Consider the following 9245-nt stretch of genomic DNA (forward strand, 5'->3'; position numbering starts at 1 on the left):
TACAAAAAAGTTTACTTTACTAGAATGTGATTACTGACATGGTGGACTGCTGTCCCCAGCAGACCACCATCTCCCTTTGATGTCCGACAATTATACTGATGAACAAAGAAGGGCAACCTGATAACTCCTTCTGAACTTGGGTGTAGTATATACTGAGTAAAATAGCCAACAAGAGAGCAGGTGCGTACAAGTACCGGATTCACCAGGAAGGTCTTTTATCAGTGACAATATGTCAAAGTAAGTAAGAAAATATTACACTTGCCGTTTGAGTATGATATCCACCTTATGTTAGCCTTCTGTGCACCTTGAAAACCTCTACCAGCATGGAAAAGAGCAAGGACGAGAGAGGACACCTATTTCTCATTCCTTTTCCAAGTGACATTAGCCCTCATAAATAACCATTAAAGTTTTGCTTTGCCACGGGGCACAATAAATACCTGGTATAGCTCTCATAGGTCTGGGTCCCAAGCCCAGTGTCCTCAGAATCTTCCCCAAATATGATCGCCCACATGGTCAGAGGCTTTTCCTCTAGCCTTTTGAACTAATATTGCAGGACTCTGGTGCCTTCTTGATAAATCTACAAGATGCATATCTGTCTGTGACTTCTCTACTTCTAATGACCTCCACAACCCTACCGGAACCTGGCATATTCCATAACCAAATTTTATCGTGCTAGTTGGCCAATATCTTTCAAAATATCTCAACATCAGTATGGAGACACAAGATGCAAAGCTGGGGATTATTTTACAATCTTGAAAGGACTGTTACATTGATATCTCGTGCAGGCAAAGACACTGCTTCTTTCTCCACCAAAGAATTAAATCCAAAAGCGGACCCAACAGTTTTTGGAAATAATTTCTAATAATCTTTTAACTAAATTTGAAATGCCATTCAGACCCCATTCTTTAATTAATCTATGAGTTTTGATTGCCGTTAGTGCTCCTAATTTCCATATAGGTTCCTCCAGAAGGACCCATTCACTGTCAAATTATTTTGAAATAATTCACAATGTTCAACTCTTCCCAGGGTTCCAAACTGCTAAAAGTCTAATAAATTTAACAAATTCATAAAAATATATAATCTTCTCAAAATTGAAAAGACCCACCTTCTTCTTAATCTCATGCACATAAATTTGTATCGCTCTTGCCTTACATTTGTGCACTAGTACCTTACCGGCTCGGGTGTCATCTTGTTTATGTAATTTTGACTGTGTCAAGTATGCTTCTCACATCTAACATTTCTTCCGATTAGCAGATGAACCTCCTATTATTAGAGCAAGAGTTCTATAACCCTTCATACTATTAGTTAATGTTGCAGGGTTACTGAGGAATTGGACTTTACTATGATATCAGAGGATGATGACATTCTGGCAGATGGCAGGACACCCTTCACCAACTTCACCACACCACAGCACAAGAGTAAATAGCTACATATCTGCTATTGGGCTTCGCTATAGAATCTCATCTCTCTCACTTGCCTCATGGATGAGCTCAATGTGTTTGTTAAGACATCTGGGTGGATAAAAGTGCCCAGACAGATATCTGCAATGCAGACTACATGGAACTGGTCTATAGCGGGACTATTAAGCACCCTCTGAAAGGATTACTGGGGTTATATACTATGTGGGCTGCCCATTTATCAGAATGTTTTAAAAAGTCAAGTTTAATCAGATGTGAGTTTATTCAATAAGCTTACCTTCATCGTGTATCAAGCTACAGTGACAATACATACCCAACATCATTCAGCCAAAGCATTTTGTCCTTATTCAATTGGGACTTTATTAAGGAATGTGTGGGTGAGTTGATTAGCGCTGATGAATAAATTCTGCTGCACAATGCCAACATCACTTGTTCTAATCTTTCTGTGAAGAACATGCACCAAAGTAAAGTGCCAATTAGTATGAATCACTATAAAAGTGGGTTATAATGAAATAAATCTGCCCAACCTGCCCTGGTAAGCCTACTCCAGTAATGTGCACAATTCTCTAGGCCTGTGCCTGGCAGAGTAGGGTATGTGGGGCAGCTATGTTGACCAGTCCACATGCATTTTACAAACCCTATGCAATTGAAGCTTATTTCTACGGTGAAGTAGGATTTGGTCACCAAGTTCTATACTATCTATTTGGCTAGACTTACACTGCCCAATAAGGGCATTTCCTCCTCCTTTTCAATTTTCTTTACTCTTGAATCAACAAGCAGGTTGGGCATGAAAGGAGCCAGTATCCAGGAATAATATATAAATACTTAAAAGAACTCCCAATTTCAACTAAGTAATCTTTCAGGTCCCATGAAGAATTACAAGCAGAAAAATATTCAATTTATGAATTGTTGGGTTAGGGAACAGGGAAAGTTTGGTCATTTTAACTTTAACAGGAAATTCTGTGCAATCTCCAACATGCATCCCTGTTACTCCCATCCCATACTACCTCTTCCATGCATACTGATTATGCTCCAATGTAAACCCACATTGGGCGAAGAGGAAAAGGGATATATTAACATAGCTATTTACATATCCTAGAGTAAGATCCTATAATCTGGTGACCTAGTGCCAGCCACCATAGATTAGGTAAGTGCCAGGCTAGTCATTCAGCATCTAAACATACATAAGGGACTATTTTGACATCATATTCTTTGTCCTGACGATGGTCTGATGGGCACATTTACCAAGAAAGACTAAAACGTCGACACACTCATCTATTTCCTCAGTAATTTGTTTCATGTCTAGGATTTATTTTTCGTTATATATCGATCCAAATCCTATAGATTACCATTTGGAATAGGTGTTCGCACTTATGATTTGAAGGTCTAGTTTGTGCATAACATCAATACCCTCAATCATAGTGTTTTGTTATAAACCTTATGTACCCCTTCATGATTTATTTATATTAAATTTGTTTACAGTTTGAAAAGTACATTCCCGTGTTGTGATATTGTTTTCCATTTTCTTTTTTTGTTACAGATTTATTGTACTTTGAAGTGATGCATTTATATTCAGATTGATCAATAGTCAGTCACCAATAGGGACTTGACAAATAACTGACTGTTTATAATTATTTAAAGCTGAGTTTCTTGAACAAAATCCCTTGAAGGCACAGTTACCCACTACCAAATGTTCTGCCCAAGCCTCCAAGGGTATATTGGGTTTCCCACTTTCTTGTCACTAGGCTAGTCATTCAGCCTCCTGTGGATCACTTCTCTTCAAACTGAACGTATGCCCTCAATGAATCCAACACTTAAAATAACCATAGGACCATGCAACATTCTCCTGAGAGAAAATCTAGAAAATCCACTGATATTCACAGTTAAAGAGACGTTATGGTTATGTATCAAAAGTGTTGAACTGAGAACAGACTCTTCAGGCATACTGAAGTCCAATGAGCGATATGTGGAGCTGCTACTATAACGGATCCAGTTCTGTACACCAGATGGAGCCCTGATTGTTCAGCAGTTGCCATCAGAAGAAGGCTTGAGTCAGAATTAAATCCTCATTCCATAATCCCATCTGTGAAGCGGAACCAAGGCCTAGGCCTGAAGTTAATTGGCATTATTTAACATTGTGAATGCCAGACTTTTTTAAAAGCAGTATCACTGTAGCGTGTTTAAGGCTAGATAGTGCAAAGTCCATAGTGAGGGATAGGTGTAAGTAATGCCCGAGAAAGAGTGCGACTGTCATGACGATTTTCCTGAGAAAAAAGGAGTACATCAATCTAAACTAACTATTTTGCTTCAATACTAATTCTTATTTTCACTCCCAACTCTTATTTTGTTGCTGTAAGTGTCAATCTCCTATGCTGGAAGAGTCAGAAAACCTCCAGTCCTTTGTGCATTGCAGTGAAAACTTGCCTGCTTTTTTAAAATAATTATTCTAAAATGTCTATCATCCTTCTTAGAACAGGAACATATCATTTTTAAAAAAATCCAAAACAGGTGCTGATGCATCATGACTCATGGACATGCATGCACATGTTTCAACTGCCATCTTTGAATGTATCTTCTTTAATAGAAAGACCATTCTGAGACAGCTGCCCATGTGAGCAGCCATCTTGGAATGGTTTTCTCTTTAAAAAAATATTTCAAGAAATCACCTATCCATACAGATGCATGCACATGCATTTTTGTGTTGCTAATGTTAAAGCATACATGTACCGGCACATTTTAAACGCAAAAAAAATTGGGTTTGTCAAAGATTGTTCTTTTTATTGATGGTTTAGTCCTAAAAAAACATTGGTTATGAAATAAAGGCTGTGAATGCCTTCCGCTGATTACAAGTACTATAGTTTAGAAGATATACCGTATGGTCTACTCTAGACCCTTTAACTTGAAGCACCAAAGCTTTTTAGCTATACTCATAACCATCATTAAATATATCACTATTTATATTTTGATAGGTGAAGTGCCAAGGCAGTCGACCTCTCTGAGTCTCTTTAAAAACTCCTTCTACTCAGTTTCTTTGTTCAACAGCTACATGTTAAGGGCATGTAAATGTAGATCTTACTATATAGATTTTGAAGGTTGGCCAAACTTATTCTTGTATCTATCCCTAAACACTGCATTGGCTCATAGATTTCATCAAAGGTATTTGGCTTAAATTTACAGTTGTCCATACTCTGGAAAATCTTTCATCTCCTACAAAACAAACACCAGATTGAACTGACACATTCCCCAGTGATGGTTCAACTGGATTACAATAACATGGTAAACACAGGGCTACCAACATAGCTGATGGAGGAAACGTAAATGTTTCAAAATTAGATAACCAAACCTTTTCTAAACCCTCAGAAACATAACCAGATGAAACTAGCTGTCAGTGCCTCCCAATGGTACAAATCTGAGACAGAGATCACAGTTAAAATTCTTTACCCGACCCATAAGATATAATGAAACAAGTCCTGGGTACATGCAAAAGTTGTCTCTTCATTTTGTTTCAGCCAGAGACAACACTCATTCATCTCAACCTGATTACCAAAATGTCTACAGATATAAAAATGGGAAGGCAGATGTTTGACCATTCAGGAATCTAGAACACAAAACGCCTTAAACCCCATTTTGAAAGCAGAGCTCAAATAAGAAGTTCCAGAAAACATAACTCTGTAAATCAGACTTCCTATAAAGATTTTGACAGTGAGAGTAGCTTAGTGAATATGGGTATATTTATCCCACATTCTACTGGACTTTAACATTTCATCATGGAATTTTGTTTCAAATCACTTGAAACCTTCAGACTGTAACTAATTTTGCAAAGACACTGCAAAACATAACTTAATTTTGGGACCAATGCATATAATAGAAAGTACTAGAAGAGCTGGTGTAGATATTTCCTTTGGATATGCTGATGTGAGAGAACATCGCCTTTCTTCAAATCCCTGTTTGCAATTAAGTTCTAAAGAAATTCTTGCCTCAAGTACGCCTGCAGATGATATTGTCTATTGGTCTGTTTGATTTAATTCAGGTCCTTCAGAAGACAAATCAATGCCTTTAAAAGGTACCCAAACTGGTGAATCAATTAATAGGCTTCTAAATGTCTAAGCACTGACTAAGGTATCCAGGGCTAATATGTTATCCTTAACGCAGACAACATTTCTAGGCATGCTGAAGGCACTGTTTTAATGAATACCCAACAAGCAAAACAAACTGTTCCACTTCAGGCCATAAAATTAGGGATTATTCATGGATTTTACAAGGGAATAAAGGGGAGTTTAGAAGCTCCAAATGCTGCAACGCATCTAGTAGCCGAGAATTCAATTGAATCAGGGAACTCATACGTCTCCAAATTCAACTAAGCTTTTTAATAATATAAAAGCCTTATTGCCCAACTATCTAATTAGTGATAGGAAAAGTTTTACTTCTCCTTTCCAGCTTTACAACCTTTCAAAGAAATGGTCTAGTCTTCGTAAAACAGTCCCACCCAAGATAAAAGGATAGCCTCTACAGATCATTTGTATTATGAAAGATGAGCAATTGTTATTCCCCGCTAGCTAAGTTACATTAATACAGTCGTAACCGGAAAAATGATGCAGATATCTAATTTAATTTCAGTTAAACTTTTATGTATGAATTTCACTCTCAGGCATGGTGGCCCGTTGTAGGTTTTTGTCTTTGGCAACGTATTTTAACTAATTGTGTGCAATCGGACTTGGATGTGTATCCATGTAAATTGATGTATGCTTAATGTAATGTTGAGAAGCAATGAATTATATATATATATATATATAGTGATCAAGGCGGTACGCCTTCGAAACGCGTCTAGGTCTTTGTAGGATTAAACCTTCTTTGTTGTCACCATATCACAGAGTCAGTGCCTGTGTGTTCGCCGCAGCCAGGATTGGTATAAAATATATATATATATATATATATATATATATATATATATATATATATATATGTATATATATATATATATATTACCTACTGGCGGTCGCCAGTAGGTAGTTATAGTTAGGACCCTGTTTCCATAGGAAATCCGCAACATTCTATTTTGAATAACTTTGGCGCCGGTCGATGAATCCTCGTGAATTTCTCGAAATAGGTGGGGCGCTACGCTCCGCTCCTACCCTGAAAGTCTCGGGGGGATTCGTCAAGCGGGGGCTGAGATAAAAGGGGGGTCCCAAAACGCGTTTTTCCCATGCATTTTTCCATAGGACCTTTAGACAGGGCTACAGCCCGAACGGCTGAACAGAATTACTAGAAATTTGGCAGAGAGGTAGTCCTCAGGTCAAGGAAGTGCCTTTTGTAGGTTTGGTGTAAATCTGTTCAGTAGATTCTGAGAAAATAGCCTTTAAATCAATATATATATCTGAGCCAGCTTACGGTACGCTTACGGTAAGCTTACCGTACGCGTACGGTGGCGTGCGCGAGCGCGATTCTGATTGGCTCTTAGATCTTAGTAAACATTCGAATCGGCCGAAACCAGGAAGCGGCGGCCGCCATTTTCTCTCTCGCACTGAGAGTGATTTAAAGCCCAAAAACATGTAAAGGGGCTGTTTCGACAGCTCCCACACACATAGGCATGGTGAGGGAGTCCCCAAAGATCCCCCAAGGCCAAAACGGAATTTGTATTTTTTCGGTAATTTCGCCGATTACGCTTACCGTACGCGTACGGTAAAAAATTATAAAAAAAAAAAAATCATCCACACTCTCTCCACTCCGTGTGCAATTGGTGGCCGAAGGCCCCCAATTGTGCATGGCTTATCACCATTGAGATAAACTAAAATATTAAAAAAAAAAAAAAATTATCCACACTCTCTCCACCCCGTGTGCAAATGGTGCCCGAAGGGCACCATTTGCGCATGGCTTATAAAATATACGAAAAATTAAAATATTACCTTTCAAAACGAAGTACATCATATGTCCTCCATGTGCGCACGGTGCGCGAAGCGCATCGTGCGTACATGGCCCATCTAGCGTAACGTGGGCACGCGGTGCGCGTAGCGCACCGCGTGCCCACCGTGCGTGCATTGCGCGCACAGAACGAACTGCGTTAAGTGGGCGCCGATTACGCTTACCGTACGCGTACGGTAAAAAATTATAAAAAAAAAAAAAATCATCCACACTCTCTCCACCCCGTGTGCAATTGGTGGCCGAAGGCCCCCAATTGTGCATGGCTTATCACCATTGAGATAAACTAAAATATTAAAAAAAGAAAAAAAAAAAAAAAAAATTATCCACACTCTCTCCACCCCGTGTGCAAATGGTGCCCGAAGGGCACCATTTGTGCATGGCTTATAAAATATACGAAAAATTAAAATATTACCTTTCAAAACTAAGTACATCATATGTCCTCCATGTGCGCACGGTGCGCGAAGCGCATCGTGCGTACATGGCCCATCTAGCGTAACGTGGGCACGCGGTGCGCGTAGCGCACCGCGTGCCCACCGTGCGTGCATGGCACTAACTGCGTAAAGTGGGCGCGCGGTGCGCGAAGCGCACCGCGTGCTCACTGTGCGCGCACGGTGCGCGCACAGAACGAACTGCGTTAAGTGGGCGCGCACGCCACGAATGGCGTAAAGTAACTTAGCATTTAAAAAACCGTACAAATTCACTGAAAAAACCATAGGTTTCACACACGTTATAGTTAGGAATTAGCATTTAAAAAACCTTGCAAATTTACTGAAAAAACCATAGGTTTCACACATGTTATAGTTAGCGCAAATTTTACTGATAAAAAACCAATGAAATTCCCCCGTTATAGTTACTGCAGGCAACTATAACTCACGCGACCGCAATCTTCTGCTGATGACATATGTGTCTTTATGAAAAAAAAATATTTGTAATATATGTATAGCTAAAAATGTATGGAAGAAGACATGGGCAAATAAGTGTCTAAATACAGTATTAGCATCAGCAGAGGATTGCGGTCGCGTGAGTCATAGTTGCCTGCAGTAACTATAACGGGGGAATTTCATTGGTTTTTTATCAGTAAAATTTCCGCTAACTATAACATGTGTGAAACCTATGGTTTTTTCAGTGAATATATATATATATATATATATATATATATATCTACTGGCGGTCGCCAGTAGATATTTATAGTTAGGATCTATTTTCCATAGGAAATCCACAATATTCTATTTCCAATAACTTCGGCACAGGTTGATGAATCTTCCCGAAATTTTCAAAACTCGTGGGGTGCTCCGGTCCGCTCCTATCCTGAAAGTTTTGGGGTGATTCGGCAAGCGGGGGCTGAGAAAAAAGGGGGGTCCCAAAACATGATTTCCCCATGCAATTTTCCGTAGGAAACTTTAGATACGGATACAGCCCGAACTGCTGAACGGAATTACACCAAATTTGGCAAAGAGGTAGTTCTTGGTTCAGAAAGAACCCTTTTTGTTAGATGGTGTAAATCCGTTCAATAGTTTCTGAGAAAATTAAATGTAAAAACACATATATATCTATGGCTGCGGAGGATCCGTGCACCCTCCTGATCACGAGCTGTATGCTAATTGGCGGTCAACACTCCAAACCAGGAAGTGTTGGCAGCCATTTTGTGCCTCGGTAGAACCGAGGCACAAGAAATCAGTCATACAAGTACGCAAAACGCAAAAAGGGGGCAGGGCATAAACACCCTGCCCCCCTAGGCCTGCTTAGGGGGTCCCACAAGAAAAATTCGAGGAGGATCCGTGGATCCAGCCGCAGGGAAACAAAATGAAGCGCGGGCTCCGGCGCTTTGATACTATTTAGCCCCCGGGGGGCCAAGCCCCTGGGGCAATATTTTTATGTAATGGGGGCCCCCAGCCCCTGGGACCGCCA

The sequence above is a fragment of the Triturus cristatus genome, chromosome 4_2 (assembly GCF_964204655.1).
Source record: "Triturus cristatus chromosome 4_2, aTriCri1.1, whole genome shotgun sequence".
Classification (NCBI taxonomy): Eukaryota; Metazoa; Chordata; class Amphibia; order Caudata; family Salamandridae; genus Triturus; species Triturus cristatus.